This window comes from Eubalaena glacialis, chromosome 1, assembly GCF_028564815.1.
Source record: "Eubalaena glacialis isolate mEubGla1 chromosome 1, mEubGla1.1.hap2.+ XY, whole genome shotgun sequence".
Lineage (NCBI taxonomy): Eukaryota > Metazoa > Chordata > Mammalia > Artiodactyla > Balaenidae > Eubalaena > Eubalaena glacialis.
The window spans coordinates 33,847,150-33,870,615 of record NC_083716.1 but is presented as its reverse complement, the minus strand read 5'-3'; the positions used below and the strand labels follow the sequence as shown (position 1 = coordinate 33,870,615).

The following is a 23,466-nucleotide window of genomic DNA, read 5'->3' as shown; positions in this document are numbered from 1 at the left end:
ATGAGGCCCTTTGATCTAATCAGTCATACTGATTTGAGTACCTATTAAGAACGGGGTATCATTCCTCTGGTTTGGGGAGGAAAACTGAGGAAAGAGGAGGGCATAGTCCTTGATCCGTGGGGCCTTAGAAGACTAATGGGGGGTTAGGACACAAAAAACTACAGTTAGCAGTGAGTGCCAAATTTCACCTGAACATTCCGATTTTAAGTATCGGGGGAGTATCCACAATGAGTTCCTGCAAGAAGTGGTCCTTGTTTGAACTTAAAGGGAAGACATGATTTCAAAAGGGGATCAGGGCAGAGAAGATATTCTTGGCACGATGTGGTTCTGTGTGCTGCCTTCACAGAGGGGATCAGAGCTTCCTCCAACTCATTGTTCCCCAGAATCTTTTGCCAAATGACTAGGGGCGTGGGGGCAGGTGGGACAGACAGCAACTCCACTGGCAGCACATGCCTGGAGAACTTGAGGCATCAGAGGTACACATAATAGTTACATAGTCTCTGGGAAGCAACACGTTGGGGAGTTATGCATAGAAACCAGACTCCTTTACCACATGGGGAAGATACTAACTCTGACATCAGGGTTATGGGGGGACAAGAAGAAGACTTACCCGCTCCCAATCCTACACATAGGGAGACCTGGCCTTTGAATGTCTGACTTTCTTTGCTCCCTTGTCCTATAAGCAGCACATATGTGTTGGAGAACACCTGCTTGGTACAGACGGGGTTTAAGTCCAGTCCTGCCATGTACTGATTTTGTCTACAGGCAAGTTACATGACCTCTCTGAGCCTCAGTGTCTTCATCTGTAAAGGGACAATGATGCCTACCCAAAGGACAACAGAAGAATTAAATGAAACAATGCACACATGGTGGATTGAATTTTACAAATATGGCCACAACATATCTCCCATCCTACATGCTCTATGAGAACTTCCCCCAACCCCATCAAGAGGTGATGCCTAATTCCCCTATCCTTCAATCTGGATGGCCTTGTAACCAATAGAACGTGGTGGAAATGATGCAGTTTGACTTTTGAAGCTAAGTCATAAAAACGATGAAGCTTCTGCCTTGTGAAATTGGGACAATCCCTTTTGGAGGCCTGAGCTGCTACGTAGAAAGTCCTATTAGCCTGAGGCCACCATTCTGAGGAAGCCCAAGCTTTGGTCAACAGCCCCAGATAAGGTCCCAGCCAACAGCCACATCAACCACCAGTCCTGTGAGTGAAGATGGCTCCAGGTGATCTCAGCCCCCAGCTGTCAAGTCACCACAGGCCATCAAATCTTCCCAAGTGAGGATCCGGAAATCATGGAGCAGAGACAAGCCATCCCCATGATGCCCTGTCCAAATTCCTGACCCACAGAATCTATGAGCATAATAAAATGGTTGTTTTAAAAGGCCAAGTTTTGGGGTGATTTGTTATACTGCAGCAGTGATCATGCAAAGAATAGCATGGGAAGTGCTTAACACAGAATGGCACAAATTAGCACTCACCAAGTGCTAGCTATTACTAATGGGCTCCACACTCAGAATATTGTATGCTTTGGGGTCATGCTCTACCTTACTGTCATAATATAATTCACCGTCATTTCTTCTTCTTTTTTAATTTATTTTTGGCTGCATTGGGTCTTCATTGCTGTGCTCGGGCTTTCTCTAGTTGTGGCGAGCGGGGGCTACTCTTCGTTGCGGTGTGCGGGCTTCTCACTGCGGTGGCTTCTCGTTTTGGAGCACCGGCTCTAGGCGCATGGGCTTCAGTAGTTGCGGCACGCGGGCTCAGTAGTTGCGGCTCGCAGGCTCTAGAGCGCAGGCTCAGTAGTTGTGGCACACAGGCTTAGTTGCTCTGCGGCATGTGGGATCTTCCCGGACCAGGGCTCGAATCTGTGTCCCCTGCATTGGCAGGCGGATTCTTAACCACTGTGCCACCAGGAAAGTACCTGCCATTTCATTTTTAAAGGCTATCTCCTGTTTTCAATATGTTCCGACTCTGTGCCAGGCACTCTGCTGACTTCAGGGCTGCAGAGATAATGGATCTAGACTCTGCCCTGTTTTGTTTTCATAGAGGCATTGGCTGTTTAAGTTAGCAAACCAACTGTCTAGTTTACCTCGAAGCTGAGACCCAGAGATGCGAAGCAAGCTAGGTGAGGTAAGCTACTGTCCCGGCCTCCTGACACTTGGCCCAGTCCCTTCTCCATCACATGGTGCTACCTTTCAAAACCCTCCCATTGGAACCTGGGAATGCAGATGGGGAGAGAGTGAAGAGGCTGACAGAGAAAATAAATTCGAGAAAGACTGAGAAGGAGGACATATGGTAGGGTCCACTTTTGCAGGAATTGACCAGTCTTTTCTGAGAGTTTCCCTCTCTCCCTGTAACCCTCATCTACTCTATACTATGCAACTCTGCCCGCTCTCCAGCCATAAATGATTGGACCTGGAGTGAATTCTCAATCTAGGTGCTCAATCCGGAAGCTGGGCTAGGCTCAGCCTAAGCCAATCCATTCTCCCTCCTGGATATCTGGAATTAGGACAGCAGAGTCTGGGCCAATTAGCCACAGGCACCAGACTTGTAAGGTGATGATCTTAAATTAGGTTCCCTCGAAGCAGTGGGATTTACTGAAGGAGTGCTCTCAGGTAAGGGACAGAGAGGAGCATAGGGCAGGGGAAGATGTCAAGCAAAGATGCCCTTTCAGGAGAAGTCCAGCTTCAGCCTGACCCCATGGGGAACTCTAAAGCATGAATTGTACCACAGAGTGTGTCCTGCCTTGAAGCAAGGAATGTGGACATTTATATCCCTCATCTGACAGTCAGTGACCGAAGAATGTGGGGCATAACCTCTCAGGCATCTCCAGCTGAGAAGGTTGCAATTGGCTAAGGGTAATCCTACAGAGAAAGGTACCAATGTAAGCAGTCATTAACCAACACCCACACCGCAGGATGGGTGCACCAGCCTAGCAAAGGGCACCTGGGTGGGTGACCGAAAACATACGCTACAATGATGGTGGCTGAGGCACTGCTCTGTTTTGGAGCAGCCATGATGGTCCATGAACCAGAAGAGCAGAGGAAACTGGTCTGAAAGGTGAGAAGAGAATGAAGCAGACACTCAGAAAGAAGGAGGAGTGAGAAACTACATAGTCAGGAGAGAGGGAGGGAGTGGAAAAAGAAGGAGGGAAGAAGAGAGAAAGGGGGTAAGAAAAGGGAGAGGGAAGGAGGGGAAATGGGAGAGTAAAAAGGAAGGGAGGAGGGAGAGTGGGAAGAAGATTGGGAGGCATGGTGTCCCAGCTTGGGTCACCTGAGAACCAGACTCTGAGAAGTTAATGTACATATATTAGGTAGTACCTCTGAGACCAACACTGGGAGGGGAGAAGGAATTAGAATTTGGCAAAGAAAGCAGCTGAAGTGTGATGCAGTTCTAATAAAGCAACCCTGTAGGGAGCTCTAGAGCTGAGATGTCCTTTCTCAGCTGTCCCAAGTTGGAGCAAGGGGATCAGACCTTTATAGCTCCATTGGAGGTGGGCTGTCCCTGGAAGAAAGCATGGCCTTAGGTGAGGCTGTTTTTTCAGCCAAGGCAATCCCCGAAGAAGGCAGACAGTAGAGACCCATCTTCTGTTAGTACTCTCAGAAGCTGGGAAAATAAGTCCTTTATTCCTGAATGAGGATCTGGGCAGTACAACACAGCATCCACCCCAGAGGGAAGGGAGTGAGGAGGAAGAGTGGGAGAGAGGAGAGGGGGAGAAGCAGCCCTGATTCCTAGCGATTGTCCATTTTCCACTCCATCCCTCATGATATCCAATGGCACTTTCTGTCCTTGAATTCCTTGAGATACCTCTGTAACCTTCTTATAACAACCCACCACACAGACACACACACACACAGACACACACACATTTTGCCTTGTTTTAGGTTAGTTTGTGTGGTTTTCTGTATTTGCCACAAAATTATCTTCGACTAAGTCAGAACACTTAGGCACAATGTACTGTAAGGTAGATACGGTGGCGAGTACTAGATATTTCAATCTCTTTTCTCTCTGCTATTCAAACTGTATAATTTCTATTGATCTACATTCAAATCCACCAACTCTCTCCTCTGTCATCTCTGACCACAAATTTCTTTAAAAAGTAGTATTATTTCAACTAGCTCAGAGCTTCTCAACTTTCTAAAAATATTTCCAGTGTTTTAAAAAAATTTTGGACCGTGGAAATTTTAAAATCTCCAATGTATTTTAGACCAGTGTATTTCCACTTATATTGTGGACCAATATTTTTGGAAATTAGAATAAAAATGAATTACTAGAAAAACAATCACGTGCTTGGTTATTGTGGCAATGTCAACTTGCTGTAAGAGTTTCTCAGCGCTTCCTCTCAAGTTCTGGACTTATCTCATCCCAAATGGATTCCACAGTCTTCCTGGACTGGCATTGGTCCTAGAACCACATCTATAGGTAAACTGAACTAGTCAATGAGAGCTCAACTCACTCATTTCAGCTCTTGCAGTTATATGTCAATCTTAATGTGGGATGTAGACGCATTTTCATATGATTGTTATCAAGGGCATCAGGGCATCCACAGAAACCACAGGCCCAGGAAGACCAACAATGGCCCTATAAATTTCTGAACATGGAGTTCAAAATTTGGCCCAGCTTCTCCTCCCACTCTAGCATCCTCCACTTCACCCATCCACCTGTTACCCACACAACTGGCAAATCCCTGTCTATCTAAGCACTTACATGCTTCCGTGCCCAGGCTGCTCCAACCACCTACAATGCCCTTTCCTTACTCTTTTACCTTTTGAGATCTTAGTCCTTCTCATCGCACCAATTAGATAGGATTTCTCCTTTCTCTGGCTTTCTCAGCCCATTGCTTTTACCATGAGCAAGACTCACAATTCATTCTGCCTTGCCGTTTGGTTAGTTGTTGGTATGTCCATCTCTCCCACCAGGTTACACATCCCTGAGGGTCAGGACTGTCTCTTAGGCAGCTATGATCCTTCTATGCCACCCCACCCTCAATCTCCTAGAACAGTCCCACTTTTAGAGAGAACACAAAGTTGGTGGGAATGAAATAGATTTAAGCCCAGCAGCTTCAGCCTTCAAGTTCACATATCTGAGAAGCAGCCACATTCCCTATTCCCTGTGGTAAATTTCCAGTCCCACAAAAATTCCTCGCCATGGATTACCCCAAAAGAGCAGGCCCGCATAGGCCCACCTGCTCCCCAGGGGTAACCAGGATGAGATGGAAGGTAAAAGAGACATAATTTATTTCCAGAGTCATTAAAAACACATACCGCAGATCTACCTAAAACCTAGTCCACAAAACTGAAGGCTAGGAACTGATTTAATTAATCCATGGGGACCCTAAGGATGAGAAGTTTGATACCCTTGGAAATTCTATGCCCTTTACAATTTTTATCCCCAGGTAAGGATCCACATCCATGGTCAGCACTACTCAGAGATGCCAAGGGGAAGTATCTTGCCTAGATGAAGCTTTTAACAATAATTCCCAGCAAAACTGTATCCCAGAAATCAGTCCTCTTAATAGTGCCAGATCCCAGGACAACTGTCCTTTGTCCTTTATTTCCTTGACCTTGTCTACCCACACATGTTTAACAATTCTACCTTTAATTTAGGAAATATTCTTTAATATTTTAATTTCATTATAATAATGGGTGCCATTTATTGAGCACTTACTATGAGCCAAGTAATATACTAAGTGCTTTATCTGCATTATCATTTTTATCCTTTATAGTTCTATATAATAGTATTATTTTACAGATGAGAGAGCTGAGTCTTAGAAAAGCTAAGTAACTTGCCCAAGTCAAATAGCCAGTTAAGAAGCAAAGTCAAGATTCATTTGGATAGTATTCATCAGTGACACCATGCTTTGAAGTGCTTAAAGACAAAACATATTAAAACTTCCAATCTCTGTAAACTGCCAGATAGACAGATATACCACTCAGGAACCTAGAGTGTTCCTAGTAGCCTCAGGCTATCAGATACCTACACCTACGGACACAGCAAGCGCAATTTCATTGACGATGTTTATTGATCACCTACTATGTGCAAAACACTATGATAGATGACAAAAACAAAACAAAAATGAGCAAGAAATTGTCCCTACCCTTAAAGGATTTGCACACCACTGGGGCTATTTCTAAAAGGCAGCATGCAAAAAAAATAAAAGAGGCAAAAGTAAGATCTATAGGATAAGTGAGATGTGACCCATGTTTTCCCATTTTTGCCTGTAGGTCTATCCTGATGGTGCCCACATCAATTCTCTCTTTGGGGCAGTAGACACAGTGGTTAACAGAATATGTTTTAGACTCAAGCAGACCTGGGTTTGCATCTCAATGTGGCCACTTATTAGTTCTGTGACCCTGGGTAAGTTAATCTTGTCTGCAAAATGTGAATAATGATTACATAGAATGGGTTTGTAGTGATATGTGCCCTTATTTTTTTTAAGTGTATTATGTTTCTTTTTTTTCCCTAAAAGAAGACAGAATCAGGTTCAGAAGGGGTTTACTCTATTGAGGCTATGTGACTTTGGTCAAGCTTCCTCAATTAGCATGAGTCATTCTCAACTAATAGTGGTCTAGTGAGGAAAAGCATAGTCCCATTTCCTGTCTCCAAACTCTGTCCACTCTCAACGGGTGTATCAGAATTATCCGTGGGTGTATTTCTAAATACACACGACCATTTCTCTACCCCAGATTCTGATCCCTGAGGAGACACGGTGGTCAGGATTCTTTTGGTTGTCAGTTGCTGAAATCCAGCTGAACTAGTTTAAACATAAAAATGCATCCAGCTTCAGAAAAACCTAGACCAGAAACTCAGGTGATATTTTCATTAGTCTGTCTTTCTCTGACTCTTGGCTCTATTTTCCTCCATGTTGACTTCTTCCTAAGGCAGTCTCTCCATTCACGGTGAAGAGACAGCCACCAGCAGCTCCGACATTGCCTCTTGCCAGTCTAGCCATGCCCAGTAACAAGACCTCTTTCTCAGTAGTTTTAGCACAGGTTGGAGGATGATGCTCAATGGCCAGAGTGCCCACCTGAAGTAATTGCTTTGGCTAAGGATAGAGTGCTCTGATTGGCCAAGCTTGGGACTTGTGCCCACCCCTGGAACCCATGGATGAGAACCACGTGGAATGAGAGTGACGTAAGGGTGATTCCCTAAAGTAAAATTAGAGTGCTGTTAAAAAGGAGGAGAGGGCTTCCCTGGTGGCGCAGTGGTTGAGAATCTGCCTGCCAATGCAGGGGACACGGGTTCGAGCCCTGGTCTGGGAAGATCCCACATGCCGCGGAGCAACTGGGCCCGTGAGCCACAATTACTGAGCCTGCGCGTCTGGAGCCTGTGCTCCGCAACAAGAGAGGCCGCGATAGTGAGAGGCCCGCGCACCGCGATGAAGAGTGGCCCCCGCTTGCCACAACTAGAGAAAGCCCTCGCACAGAAACGAAGACCCAACACAGCCATAAATAAATAAATAAATAAATTTAAAAGCAGGAAGGATGAAGATTTAAAAAAAAAAAGAAAAAGGAGGAGAGGATGCCGCATAGGCAAAACAACAATAGTCATCAGCAAGAGGTGTGGTCTCTACTGAGATCCTCTACTTAGAGAGATAGAGTAACCAGAGGAGAAGCCACGGCCTCAGATGTGTTTAGAATCCCTTCAATAAAAGGTTTGAAAGAGCCCTTCCAACTCTTATTTTGTGAAACTTGACAAAACATAACCTCCCATCTTTGTCTATTATTCATGATGATTCATTGTTACAATTTCTATATACATTTTTAAATGGTGTTCTCTCAAATATTCTGTTTTAAAATATTTAAACGGATAACTTTTATTTTAAAAGGATGTTTTCCCAAGTGAAGTCAAGCTGCCAATTCTGATTTACTGGCCATCCATGCCTAGGAGATGAGACCAAGCGTTCCTAGATCATTTTCTGTTCTCCTGGATGTGTTTCCATTTCAGATCAATCTCCGTCTGGCGAGGGCAGCTCTCTTCTTGCTCTAGTTACCTTGAGGTTGGCTTTGCAGATTAAAATCTTAGAGGCTCCTTGATGGCCCAGGACTTTTCCTGACTAAGCTTTCCCATAGGTATCTCGTCATCATCTGGAAATTATCATCGGCCAGTCTCAGCAGAGAACAGAATATAAAGTGCTGACTTCTGTTAATAATGGTTCCCCAATCTGGATGTCCCCCAGAATCACCTAGAAAGCAAACTAACTATACAGATTCTGGGGCCCTCACCTCAGACCCACTAAAACTGAACCTTCGAAGACTGGGATCCAGGAATTTTTATTTTTAAACATCCCTTAGGTGATTCTGATGTTGATAACTCATTACCAGTCCACTAACTGGGGCTTGGGGTCCCCTACTCTAAATAACCACATTGGACTGACCAGTGGCATGTCAAGAGCACCAAGCCTATGGTTACAAAAGTTGGCCCCAAACTCTAGAACGTGCTAGCTTTAGGTATTACCCTGGGTGAGACATTTACGTTTCTTTTGGCCTCAATTTCCTCTATAACTTATTGGAACTGGATCAGGTCATCCTGAAGGTCTTTCCAGCTCTGAAAATTCTGTAGCTCTCTGTTATAATGGGGAAAAAATTTAGCTTGGAAGTTTGGAGGTCTTGGCCCAGTTCCAGCACTTTTATATTTTTGTGACCTTGAGAAGTCATTTTCATTCCCTGGGCCACAATTTTCTTTCTTTAAAAATGAGTTTGTTGTAGTACATGAGTTCTTTATTTTTGTAATTTAAAATAGCTCTAAGATAACAATTAAGCCTTAGATAATCCTTCAGGATAATCTGCTGAGATGTACAGTATGAATAAGCTGAGGATGATCACAGTTTCCTGTTGACTTGGATTTGCTGGGTTGAGGATCTGCATGCAGCATTTGGTATGTTGGTGTTTAATGGATATGACATTTCACTGCACCAAATGGGAATGGAATATTTTTAGCACAGAATTCATCAAGGTTTAGTAAAAAGGACTTGTTCTCTGAATGGAGTGTGAACAAGCAGAGATACTATTTTAAAAGACCAAAAATAAAGGCCCCTTCCCCTCCACTATCACAAAATAGTCATATGTGCACTTATTTTCACCACAAAGCTTGAAGAACTTACTCCTTTCTGTATCTCCAAAAAGGCAGTATTCCATCTAGTGCAATAACTCTGCCAGCTCACACCCATTCCTCCTGTATTTATATTGCCTGTGAACTTATGTTAAATAGGCTAAAAACACTGTTAATCATTGAAAGCTACCACTTATTGAGCACTTACTCATGTGCTGAATGTTTTACATGTAGTCATCCAAGCCTTGCAACAATCCTACTATTATCACTGTTTTCTCGAGAAGGAACTGAAGTTCAGAGAGGTTCAGAAGTCTACCTAAGGCATATAGCTAGGAGACAGCAGAGCCCAGATTCAAATCCAGGTCTGTCTCTCACAGACATAGAAAACAAACTTGTGGTTACCAAAGGAGAGAGGGAAGCGGGGAGAGACAAATGAGGGGTATTGGATTAACAGATATAAACTACTGTATATAAAATAGATGATGAACAATGATATACTGTATAGCACAGGGAATTATGCCCATTATCTTGTAGTAACCTATAATGGAATATAATCTGCAAAAATACTGAATCACTATGCTGTACAACTGAAACTAATGCACTATTGTAAATCAGCTACATTTCAATTAAAAAATAGCTAGGTCTACAGATGAACTGGTTTGCAGGGCAGAAATTGAGACACAGATGTAGAGAACAAACGTATGGACACCAAGGGGGGAAAGTGGTGGGGGGGTGGGATGAATTGGGAGATTGGGATTGACATGTATACACTAATATGTATAAAATGGATAACTAATAAGAACCTGCTGTATAAAAAAATAAATAAAATATAATTCAAAAATTAAAAAAAAAAAATCTAGGTCTGTCTGAAATCAGAGCCCTAGTGATTGACCACTGTACTTGCATTGATTGTATCAGTCAGGATAGGCTGGGGTATATGCAATCCTTTGGTAGAGCCCAAATATTACTTGCTTAAAATAATAAAGACTTCTTTCTTTTTTTTTTTTTAATACTTTAATTAATTAATTTATTTATTTATTTTTGGCTGTGTTGGGTCTTCGTTTCTGTGCGAGGGCTTTCTCTAGTTGCGGCAAGCGGGGGCCACTCTTCATCGCGGTGCGCGAGCCTCTGACTATCGCGGCCTCTCTTGTTGCGGAGCACAGGCTCCAGACGCGCAGGCTCAGTAGTTGTGGCTCACGGGCCTAGTTGCTCCGCAGCATGTGGGATCTTCCCAAACCAGGGCTCGAACCCGTGTCCCCTGCATTAGCAGGCAGATTCTCAACCACTGTGCCACCAGGGAAGCCCCAAAGACTTCTTTCTTATTCATGCTACTGAGAGCACTATTCTAAGTCATCATAATCTTCATATACTGATGCGTGCATTGATGGAATAGCCACTGCTTGGGACATTACTATGTAACTGTATCACAGGGGAAAAAACCCCCAACAAAGCATGCACTGGCTGCTACTACTGTTTTTATTGGAATTCCTTTATTTGATTTTTAAAAAACTATTTTCATATAATACTTGAATAACCTTTTTAAAGAAAAGTTTTCCCAAAAATGGAGATTAAAGGGGACTAAGCTCCCTTACTGCCCACCCCAGCCAACTCTTAGAGATGCCACTGTTGGTGTGATGAGGATTTTGCTGTCTCATCCTCCTAACCTAAGGCCAATATGCCCTGTAGTCATCAATGATATGGGGCAGATGTTCATGCTTACAATATTTACATTGGTGTGGGGGAAGAGTGCAGAGCACTTTTAAATACACACATCTGCTAAAATGTTCTTCCATGGCAAACAAAAAAGGCTACGTAGTAGGTGGATCCTCCCAGAAGTACTTCCCAGATACTGCACTGCTAGCCTGCATTAGTGGGCTGGGAAGGATCAGCACAAGACTCTGAAGAAGTCTACACTCTAAAATAAAATTTGACATGTATTAATGGTCCCTAATAACCCAGCATGTTGGGGTATCTAAACCTAGGCTCCTTTATTTCTAGGATACCCAATTTTACCCCCATCAGCATCTTTCCAAATCTTTTCCCCTTTGCTTTCTGTTTAAAGGGTCAACCTGATGCTGATATTTGAAATTTCTGCAATGCTCAGTTACCACTTCAAGGATGCTGTAGCAGATAAAGCATAACAATAACAATTATAATATTACTAGGCTGTCGTGAGTAGCTTCGTGTTTAGAGGCCCCCAAATAGTAACTATCACAAAATGTGGGAGCAAGGTCAAGAGATATTACCGTGTGACAACAAATCAAATGAGAGGCAGGGCAGAGTTGATGAGCTCAGACATTTTCTGGTCATATTTCAGGGCCCTTCCCAGAAATAACCCATTATTCTTTATGATGGGTGCCAGAATCATTCACAGGGCTTGTGAGATAAACTCTACCCGGAAGCTGCAACATGGCTTCATGCCATGCTCCTTAATAATAAGAGGGTTTGGTACCTGTTAAGGACAGATGGGGAAGGAGAGTTGGAGAGTAAGAATTGCAACCTTGGTGGGGAGGGGGATGTGACCCAATGGTTAACAGACAGAACAAGCCCACTGTGGTCAGCAGAGGGCAGCAGAACCAGACTGCCCCTGCAGGCGGCCCCAGAGACTGTGTGGCAGCTACTGTGGACATCTGAGCTCCAGGGGATCAGGTCCACGAAGGGTGGTCCCCGGAAAACGTACAGCTAAAGTGGGAAAGGAGGTTTGGGGAAAGAGATTTCCTTTCCTGAGGCTGTTCTGGAAATTCCAAGAACAGAGTCCAGGGGCTACCAAGGTTCAAGAACTAGAATAATAATTAAATTTTTGCTGAATAAACTTTGCCAAGGTCCTGCTTCAGTCTGATGAGGAAGGCAGCAGAGGCCAGAGGAGGAATCTGAAACTGAGGAAAAATATTTAAATAGCATCTTGCTTTAGTATTGTAAACAGACTTTCTCAGTGGGAAAGCAGCACCCCAAATCTGTCCTTCTTCAAGGCGATGTTCTTCCCTGAAATCAATCCACTGGCCTGCCCCCTGAGAGATTGGATTAATCCTCCAAAGCCTGGTCATCCCAAGAGGAACCATGAGAACAGCAATTTGGATCATGCAAAGCTGAAGACTAGAACATAAACTCCTAATGACTCAGCCAAGATATAAGCAATTAATTAAATTCAGCCTGAAACAACCACCCATCCTACCTAGCAGGTCTGAACAGACTAACCATTGCTTTGCCTGTGTCATCAATGTCCACCACCTCCACAACAAAGAGAGATAACTTCTTCCCAATAGACCTCCTGCCCTCCATCTTCTTCTCCAGAAGGTGAGTGTTCTCACTCAGGTGACGGTGAGTGTGGTGAGGGTCATGTACACATAGAGGGGGCCTGCTTGGTTGCCTCCCTTTCTTCTTGGGTTAAGCCAGAGATGACTATGTGTAGTTGAATTTTACTGCCCTTAAATACAGCAAGACCCATCAAGCCCCCTGGGTGTAGGGTCAAGTACCAAGTACCACTCAGAGTTATTGCTAGTTGAGATGACTGTCCCAGTGGGTCAGGACAGTAAAGGAAATTATTTTGATAACACTTTGTTACCAAAGATGTTAGTCTAACTAGGCAGAACTGTTGCTGTCAATGTATTCCCAGCCCATCTCCTGGCTCTAAAGCTAAAGAAAATTCTGCCTTCTTCTATTCAATTTCTTCCTCTCCCCAAGTCCTCCCGGAGTCCTATTTTGGGGTCTCTCCTGAAGCAGAACTGGGAGGAGAATAACACAAAGAAACCCACAGATTAGGCTGAAGGAGGGTGTTCGAATTTGGGTTTTGGAAGGGAGAGACCCAGAAGCAGCTGTGTAAGGGAAGTAGGTGGGAGAAAACATGGGGATTCTATGAAGTGTTTCTGTGGGTTACAGCCCTTTTGTGACATTAAAAAAAAAATGTTGCTTGCCTGTGTTCATTTGAAACAAGTCTTCCTTGAGAATGGGCCCTATGAATCATAGTTTCAATAGAATTACAGGAGAAACTAACATAATTCTGCCTCTTCCTTTGAATGAGCATTTGCATAATCCAAGTAGGTTATTCTGAACCTCATGAGGAACACGGAAAATTACCCAACGCACAGGATCTCAAGTTACCCCCAACCAAGCAAACCGGAAGACAAATACTTATCAAAACCCTGCTATTTCTGATCTTCTCTTCCTTGGTATCACACCTAAAGCTTTCTGGAATCATTTTTGCTGCTTTAAAGCTGTTGGAGACATTTCCACTCCATCTTGCTTCGAAAGTTTCTTTTTCTGGAGGCCTTTGGCTTTAATGTCTCGTTACTTGCCTTCAGCTGCCCTTTAAAACCTCTCACTGTGGGCTTCCCTGGTGGCGCAGTGGTTAAGAATCTGCCTGCCAATGCAGGGGACACGGGTTCGAGCCCTGCTCCGGGAAAATCCCACATGCTACGGAGCAACTAAGCCCGTGCACCACAACTACTGAGCCTGCACTCTAGAGCCCGTGAGCCACAGCTATTGAGCCCACGTGCCACAACTACTGAAGCCTGCTCATCTAGAGCCCATGCTCCACAGCAAGAGAAGTCACGGCAATGAGAAGCCCGTGCACCACAACGAAGAGTAGCCCCTGGGCTTCCCTGGTGGCGCAGTGGTTGAGAATCTGCCTGCCAATGCAGGGGGCACGGGTTCGAGCCCTGGTCTGGGAAGATCCCACATGCCGCAGATCAACTAGGCCCGTGAGCCACAACTACTGAGCCTGCGCGTCTGGAGCCTGTGCTCCACAACAAGAGAGGCCACGATAGTGAGAGGCCCGCGCACCACAATGAAGAGTGGCCCCCGCTTGCCACAACTAGAGGAAGCCCTCGCACAGAAACGAAGACCCAACACAGCCAAATAAATAAATAAATAAATAATAATTAAAAAGGTGTTAATAATTTAAAAAAAAAAAAAAGAGTAGCCCCCACTCGCCTCAACTAGAGAAAGCCCACGCGCAGCAACGAAGACCCAACACAGCCAAAAATAAATAAATTAAATAAATAAATTAAAAAAAAAACAAAAAACCTCTCACTGTGGCCTGGGCTGATGTTTCCTACCTTCATGTCTCCCCCACATGACAGAGCTGGTGTTCTTGGTTCAGTTCCTTTTTCTGTCCTAAAGGGACCCTTTTAGCTTCCAGAACTGAAGGCATTTAAAGAAGAAAACAGCCATAAGGCCCAAAGGCGCTTAGTTAACTAAGTGTTAAATATGGACTTAGGTTTTACACCAGAGTACGAGGCATAGGATCAGGAGTGGCTTTTCCTGCTAAAGAAGGAAAACGGAAAGAAGAGGTAACATCAGCTGGAGAAAGTCTCCTGGTTACAGATAGAAAAAAATGTTGGTCTCTGAGCTGCTGGGGTTCTTTCTCCTGCCATCTCCCTCTCTGTCTGATTTTTTTTTTTTTCTTTCATCGAAAGAGGATAAGGGCAGAGATAACTAGGAAGAGTTGGAATTCACTGGGGAAATTACCTCAGAAGCAGGCTATGGAAGAGGGCACCACAGAAACAGCTCCCCATGTAACCATGGTGACGAGCTGAGGCAGGAAGGGGTGGGGAGGGAGGGAGCAAAGAGCCAGTGCAGATAGAGGGCAGGAGGGGACGCAGGGAGGGGAGAAGACACCCAGGTCAAAGGGGTGAGTGACAGGAACTCTGAGCCTTTTAAGCTAAATTCAGGTTTTTAAAGGAAGAAAGAATTAATTTATGACTGCAATTAATTGAGAAGGCAGGATGCCCGTTATATCATGGGTTCTTTTTACGTTTAGACAGGGTTTTAAATGTTTCTTTGGAGTTTAGCTTCTGTAACAAAGCAAGATTAGGAGTGAGCAGTGGAAAGTTGCGGTTAAATCGGGGGTGGGTGCCGGGAGGGTTGAAGAGGAAGGCAGACAGACCTAGAGCTACCTAGAAGCCCAGAGACCACGTGTCATCTCGCCTGAGCACAGCACCCGGCTGCCTCCTGGTGGTGGCTGTCTTACGGAAGATCCGCTCCCTGAGGCTGAAGCAGCAAAACCAAAGCCATCAGTGCAGGATGGCTAGGTTTAGCAAATAAAAATACAGGATGCCCAGTTAATTTTGAATGTCAGATAAATGGCGAATAATCTTTTAGTATGTTTGTGTTCCCTAATATTTTAGTGTGTTTGACAACCCTAAGAAGGGTGGCACCCACTGATTAAATATCTTCTTCTTGATCTCTCATCATCATGTATTTAAAAAAGGAAGGAGGGAAGGAAGGGAGGAAGAGAAAACATGAACCCCAAATGGTTAGTTTCTCTCTAATTACCTATCCACACTCCATCCCTTCTTGCTCTTCTGTCTCTTCACCATCACAGGACACTTCCTAACCAGTCCCCACAATATGTCTTCAAAAAATCAAATCAGAACAAAGCCACACACAATCAAACCAAACCTCTCCAGGCTCCTACAAACTCAGAGTGTGTTTGCCTAGGTGCTAATAGTGTATTACAACACCCCATATAGCCTCACCCGTGAGCCTCTGAACCGACCTCCCTACTTACCTTTCTTGCAGCTGCCAGATCTACACCTGCTGGTTGATCCCACCTCTGAGCTCCCTGCTTGCACTTTTCTCAGGCCCTTGTCTATGATTAGGACACAATACTTAAGGTGTTGACTAGTTAAGTGACAGGTGTCAATAAATCCTGTCACGGGGCTTCCCTGGTGGCGCAGTGGTTAAGAATCCGCCTGCCAATGCAGGGGACACGGGTTCGAGCCCTGGTCCGGGAAGGTCCTACATGCCGTGGAGCAACTAAGCCCGTTCACCACAACTACTGAGCCTGCGCTCTACAGCCCACGAGCCACAACTACTGATCCCACTCGCCACAATTACTGAAGCCCGTGCTCCACAACAAGTAAAGCCACCGCAGTGAGAAGCCCGCGCACCGCAACAAAGAGTAGCCCCCGTTCGCCGCAACTAGAGAAAGCCCACGTGCAGCAATGAAGGCCCAATGCAGCCAAAAATAAATAAATAAATAAATTTATTTTTTAAAAAAAATCCTGTAACAGTAACATTTCAAAGAAATGTTTCATAAAAGAGATCGATGTCTGTGGTTCCGCACATGGTGAGTGGTCCTGGTGATCTTTGATGGATTTTTCTCACACATCCCACCGCAGCTCCCAGCCCCCAGCCCTAACCTAACACCACTATAGAAAAGACCAGAAATAAGACAAGAAATTGGCTCACAGATCATCTTAAAACTTCAGTCAGATCATGTCGTTCTATTTAAAACCCTCCACTGCTCTCTCATTACATTGAGAATAAAATACAAAATGTTCACAATGGCCTGTAAAGTCTGTAGGATTTTCCTCCACCCACACATCTCACTCTTTTCCAAGCTCACTGCCGGCCAGTCACGTGGAAGCACTTTCTGTTCCCGGAAAATGCCAGGTCTTTTCCTGCTGCAGGATCTTGCACTTGCTTTCCCTTCTGCCTGGAATGCTTCCCTCTGCCCAGATCTTTGGTTGGATAAATCATTCTGATCCTTCAGGATGCAGTTTTGGGGTGCTAAGAATATTCTATATTACATCTTCAGATTTGTATGCTTTGCTCTATGGATGTCGTGCCTCAATAAAAGGTAAAATATCAAGTGGGCCACCTATAGTAGTTCACTGCCACAACACCCTCTTTATTTACTTCTCGACAGTGATCACAATCCAGTATTCATGTTGATGTGTTTGTTTAATGTCTGTCTTCCCCCCAGATCAGGAGTTGGCAAAATGATGGCCCACTGGCCAAATCCAGCCACCATCTGTTTTTGTAAATTAAGTTTTATTGGAACTCAGACACTCCCATTCATTTAATGTCATCTAAGATGGCTTTTGTATTACAGTGGCAGAGCTGAGAAGTTGTGACAGAGATTGCATGGCTCCACAGAACCTAAAATGTTTACTATCTGCCCCTTTCCCAAAAAAGTTTGCCAACCCCTGCTCTAGGCTGTAAGTTTCATGAAGGCAAGAACTGTATCGGTCTTCTCTATCTGTATTTTCAGGGTCCAAACTGTGCCCGACACAAACTCAATGAATGTTGGCTCCCACTGTGTCTCCTGCCAGCAGACCTCCAGTGCCATCTCTTAGTTTGCCCTTTCCCTCCTTGGAGCCTGGTTCCTGGCCAGTTGCCCACAGATCGTAAGTTCTTGCCACTTGCCTCCCCTCCTAGTCCTGCCTCCTTGCTCTGTATCTCCAACCTGGTGTTACTTGTCCCCTGAGGCTGAAAAGTGATCTGATCACAACAAATAATCCTATAACCCAAAAGCTTCCTCTGCTGTTTGTGGCCCATCAGAACCATGTTTTGTAATCAATCATTTTGTAGCATCCCAATCCATTCTCTATAATCACAGGAAGCACGCCTATTTAAATTTCAGTCTTCTATTATTCAGCTTTCTGGACAACATATTTACTTAGGTCTTTTTCTATTATAAAAATGATCCATCCACATAACATGAAATTTTGGAAATAAAGAAGGAAATAAAAGGAAAAAAATCACCAAGAGACAACCATTTTTAACACTTTGGTGTCATTTCTTTCCATTCTCCTTTCTATCTTGCTATTTTTTTTTTTAAAAGCACACTTGTATGAAACAAAAAATGGCTAAGGGCAATTTTCTCTCTTGCATTCCAACAAGCGTTTTTTAAATATTATACATTCTTTGTAAATTATTATTTTTAGAAGCTGCACAAAATTATATTGAGTGGATATATTTATGAAATATTTCCCTATTGTTGGGAAATATTTGTAATATATCCAGATTTTTATAACCAAAGATAATTATGAACATCTTTTGTGCATGAAGCTTTTTTTCTTCCTTTTGGATTACTTCCTCAAGTAAATTTCCAGAAGCAGAATGACTGGATCAAAGGATATACATATTTTTTGAGTTCAGATACATATTGTCATTCTCAATTTTTAAAAGGCATGAAGGACTTCCCTGGTGGCACAGTGGTTAAGAATCCACCTGCCAATGCAGGGGACACGGGTTCGAGCCCTGGTCCGGGAAGATCCCACATGCCGCGCAGCAACTAATCTCGTGCGCCACAACTACTGAGCCTGTGCTCTAGGGCCCATGAGCCACAACTACTGAAGCCCGCGTGCCACAACTACTGAAGCCCCAGCACCTAGAGCCCGTGCTCCGCAACAAGAGAAGCCACAGCAATGAGGAGCCCGCACACCGCAACGAAGAGTAGCCCCCGCTTGCCGCAACTAGAGAAAGCCCGTGTGCAGCAACAAAGACCCAAAACAGCCAAAAATAAATAATAAATTTATTTTTTAAAAAATAAAAATAAAAGGCATGAAAACCTCTAGATAATGCCTCAAAGTAAATACACCCATGATACTATTTCCTGTGCTCTAAATCCATAAGAATGAGGAATAAGATGTCAAAATATTTATATGCTTCTCTCAAAATACAAGAGGAAAATCTCAGCAGCTCAATATACAAGTAAAACTTAAACAATAAGCAAAATGTAAAACCACAGGTGTAAGCAGCTGGAGCCAGGCAAGCAGGGCTGGAGTTAAATACCTTCCCGGACAGGCCTAAATGCACCTTCTGTAATAGGAATCAGAGCTGGGCTTCCTACCCAAGAAGAGCGGGCGAGATAGCTCCACCCAGGCATGGAGAATTGTAGCAGAAATAACACTACTTGCTCAGGGCCAGTGTCCATGGCAGAGTTCCTTCTGCTCTGTGCCATAAGAACTGTGGAGAGTTGTCACTCCAGAAATGGGGAGCTCTGAACTGAGCTGCACACATATGACATGGGTTGAGTCTGGTTAACCCATGAGACGGAGGCTAAGGCAGCTAAGAAACTGCCTCACAGACAAGGGACATGTGAGAGAAAATTCCCATGCAAAATGAGCTTTCCAGGAAAGGTCTGAAAACACACTTAGCACAATGAGAAGTAGTCCCAAAGGAGAGATTTATATCCTGAGGTGACAGAGATACAAGAAGAATCTGAAAAGAACTTTGAAATGAATCTGTTTAAAATCTTCAAAAAAATAAAAGAAGATAACATCAATAAAATCAGAATAGGAGATTATGAAACTGGAATAGGTAAATAATTTAAAAGAGCATTAAAAAATTATCCACCCCTCAACTTAAAAATAAAACCATCCCTTAAAGGAACTGTACTTCGTGACATTGACAGAAGAGGGTGATCTTGAACTAGGAATGACAAATTACTCCAAATCCATAAAATGAAACAAAGTAGCATAAATCAACACAAAGCTACTCTAAGGGGGAAAAAATGAGAATAAAAAAATCTTTTTTAAAAAAATTTATTTATTTTATTTATTTATTTTTGGCTGTGTTGGGTCTTCGTTGCTGGGCGCAGGCTTCCTCTAGTTGCAGCGAGCGGGGGCTACTCTTCATTGCCATGCGAGGTCTTCTCATTGTGGTGGCTTCTCTTGTTGTGGAGCACGGGCTCTAGGCACATGGGCTTCAGTAGTTGTGGCACGAGGGCTCAGTAGTTGTGGCGTGCAGGCTCTAGAGCGCAGGCTCAGTAGTTGTGGCGCACAGGCTTAGGTACTCCGCGGCATGTGGGATCTTCCTGGACCACGGCTGAACCCGTGTCCCCTGCATTGGCAGGCGGATTCTTAACCACTGCGCCACCAGGGAAGCCCCGAGAATAAAAAAAATCTTAGCTGGAGAAAATTCTTACCAAAAAACCACAGAATTCTAAATGGATTAATATCGCCAAACAAGCATTTGGAAATAGGAAAAGCCACTTTAAATCAAAAATTCAAAATCCAAGAACAGAAATGGACAAAGTGATAGGTAGACAGATAGATAAAGTGATTGAGCAATCAACTGAATGAACTTGCAGAAAAAAAGACAAAATTATTTTAGGAATGAAGGCTAAATTATAAGTACCCAACAGAGAATAGACTCAAATGAAATTTTAATAAAGAGTATTGAGGAGAGGCAGAAAAATAAACAAGAAAATAAAAATGAAATAAAGAACTAAAAAGATTCAGACAGAAAGTGGTTGAAACGGAAGACAAAGAAAATTAAGGATACAAATCATTGGAACTCCTGAAGAAGACATGTAAAACAATGGAATACAATTTATATTTAACCCTATAATTCAAAATGGAGATCTATACCCTGTTCATGTACTGGAAGACTCAATATTGTTAAGATGTCGATTCTCCCCAGATTGAACTATAGATTTGTCTAGGAAAAACTCCCTGTGTCTCCTTTACCTTTACACTCACAACACTTCTGACATGAGATGTGTGGGTTTATTCCCACACTCACCCATTTTCCAACACCAGCTGGGTGTCCTACAGTTCAGTTCAATCTGACACTATGTACCTGGAGTGAGCGTCAGATCCCCTAAGTTAAGGGCTCAGTCCCACAAGACTGTCTGCATTTCAGATGCCAATCACAAGGCTCAGGTTGTCCCTGGTACTTCTGACTAAACAGCTATAAATTGAAGTTCCCACAACCACCTCCCTAGATTTAATAATTTACTAGACCAGGTCACAGAACTCAGGGAAACATTTACTACTACATTTTCCAGTTTATTATGTAATAAAGGATATGGGACTTCCCTGGTGGTGCAGTGGTTAAGAATCCACCTGCCAACTCAGGGGACACGGGTTCAGCCGCGGTCCGGGAAGATCCCACATGCCGCGGAGCAACTAAGCCCGTGCGCCACAACTATTGAGCCTGCGCTCTAGAGCCCGCGAGCCACAACTACTGAGCCCGTGTGCCACAGCTACTGAAGCCCACATGCCTAGAGCCTGTGCTCCGCAGCAAGAGAAGCCACCGCAATGAGAAGCCCACGCACCGCAACGAAGAGTAGACCCCGCTCGCCTCAACTAGAGAAAGCCCGTGCACAGCAACGAAGACCCAATGCAGTAAAAAATAAATTAATTAATTTTTAAAAATGAACCTCAACTATAGCTTTACATTATATATAAAAATGTATTCAAAATGAATCATAAACCTAAACATAATACCTAAAGAAGTAAAATTCGTAGAAGAAAATATATACCAGAAAATATTTGTGACCCTGGGGTAGACAAAGATTTCTTAGACTAGGCACAAAAAAGCACAAAATATAAAAGAAAGCTGATAAATTGGACTTCACCAAAATCATAAATTTCTGCTCTTTCAAGTACACCATTAAAAAAAGAAATAGCCAAGCCATGTAATGGGAGAAAATATTCACAATACATACATAAGACCAAGGACTTTTATCCAGAATATGAAAAGAACTCTTATAACTCAATAATGAGAAGATAGACTACTTAACTTTAAAAATTGGAAAGGAAGGAAGATTGGGACGGAAGAGTCTCAGGCAAGCTGTCAAGGAGTTTTCAAGCCAAAGTCACACTCCTCTTGATGGAATGGGCTTGCCTCAGTCCCTCTGCTGTGCTCAATCATTGGAGCAAGTAGCCTAGGGAAGCGGGACTCAACGCACTGGTGGTGGAGATAGAGGGGCAGGAGTAGGGGTCGGCTTGCAATTTTGCTCTTCAGTAGGAAATCCAGTGGCACATTTTCACAGCCACCCCTCTTCTGTCTCTACTTTCTGTTCTTCTGCCTTTGCTCTCCCAAGTATCATTTTTCTCTGAGCCTCTATTCCTCCTTTACAAAATCAGAGATATGATCATGAGATCTTAAGCATTCTCCTAACATCTGGCAAAGATGAGGAATTCCAGCTTTGTTACCCCCTGAAACTTTGCAGCAGGAAAACATTATTCTCACTGTTGTTAGGGCCACTCCTTTTCTCCAGCCCCACGTCCCCTAGCATGGTGAGTCCCTACCTCTCTCAGGGAATTCTGCCCCATTCTTACACTGTAATAAGATGCTAGAATGCAGAAAATCCCACATTACACCATCAGCCAACTCTGTGTGTGTGTGTGTGTGTGTGTGTGTGTGTGTGTGTATTCTCACACAGTATTAAGCTTTTAAATGTTTTAAGCATTTTTTTTTCTTTTTTGGAAGACCTGGTGATTCTATCACAGTTTTCTGGAGATTCCTCTGGCCTAGATGAGCTGTTAACCTTTGAAGTTGTTATGGGAACCAGTGTGTTTTTTAATAAATTATTGATGCAAAGGAAAGAGAAGCAGTGATGCTTATCTCAAGGGAAAACAAATGAGGCATTGGAAGATATGAAAAAAATTTATAAACCTGAACATATCAAGTAATAAAAACAGCCTTTACAACTTTACTCAAAACATACCAACGGAAAGCTCTCAACAATTCCACAATTTGGGAAATAAGAGCCCTTATTTCTATGGATAAGGTCAATTCGTACTTGTTGGATGAATGAATGAATGAATGGAGAATGGGAGACAAGGTGACCCTGGGATGGTATTGGGTAAACAGGTCATGCTTTACTACTCGCATGGATTCTAGGAATTAAAGGGGTTCATCACCTGATGATTAGCCACTGATCCCAGCTTTTCATCAGCTCTGTTTCTTAAACCTGGAGAAATTTCACTGTGAATCACTCATTCACTGCTCAGAATTTTATTTTCTGTGCTGTGGAAGTTTGAAAGTTAGTATCTACAAAAATATCACGCTGTGAAGCAGTTCAAAAAAGCCAATGATAATATGTGGCTGTAGGACACAGGTCTCCTTTCGAACAAATTTAACCACTGTATCCAGGTATTGCAGCCTCTCAAGCATAAAATAAGGTCACATTAATTTTTCATGTCCGCATTTTAATGGCTGGAACCACTGAGCTCCTTGATAGATCTTAGGCTCTTGCAGTGGACACAGGGATGGTGAATCCCCAGGTCTCTGTTCAAGGAAGGACTTGCCCAGCTGCTGGGAGCGCTGTCAGCAGAGAACCTTCAGCTGTCAGCCCCTTCAGGGTCAGCCTCAGCTACAGAGAGCTCCTATGCCTAAGGTGACACCCTTCCTGGGGCAGCTTATACCTAATGATGGATGGGAGCCGGGCTATGTAGTCCCAGCCATTTCAGCCCAACATGGGGCAACTCAGATGCGTTGGGTTGCCTGTAGGGTTGGTGGAGGCTGGTGGACCTACATATTAGTCCACCTTCTCTCTCAGCCCAGTCCAGCTTCCTTCCCCTTCCTGCCACATGTGTTGATCTCAAGGGTGCTTCCTGTAAACATCCTGCACACTAAACTCCATCTCAGAGTGTGCTTGTGGAGGACCCAACCTGCAACAACTCCTGCCCACTGCCACCTAGCACAGCCAGATAAAATATGGAACTCCCAGTTAAATGTGAATTTCAGATAAACAATGGATAACTTTTTAGTACATATCTTCCTCGGCTTATGATGGGGTTACATCCAGATAAACCCATCATAAGTTGAAAATGTCATAAGTCAAAAATGCATTTAATACACCTAACCTACCAAACGTCATAGCCTAGCCTAGCCTACCTTAAACATGCTCAGAACACTTACATAAGCTGAACGTTGGGCAC

The 23,466-nt window shown here is 43.6% G+C and overlaps 1 protein-coding gene across 1 annotated transcript in view; it reads right to left on the bottom strand.

The window, feature by feature from the left end:
- The window catches only part of MYOF (myoferlin), a 586,741-nt gene that overhangs the window by 429,011 nt on the left and 134,264 nt on the right, over positions 1-23,466 (bottom strand). The gene's annotated exons all lie outside the window — the stretch shown is intronic.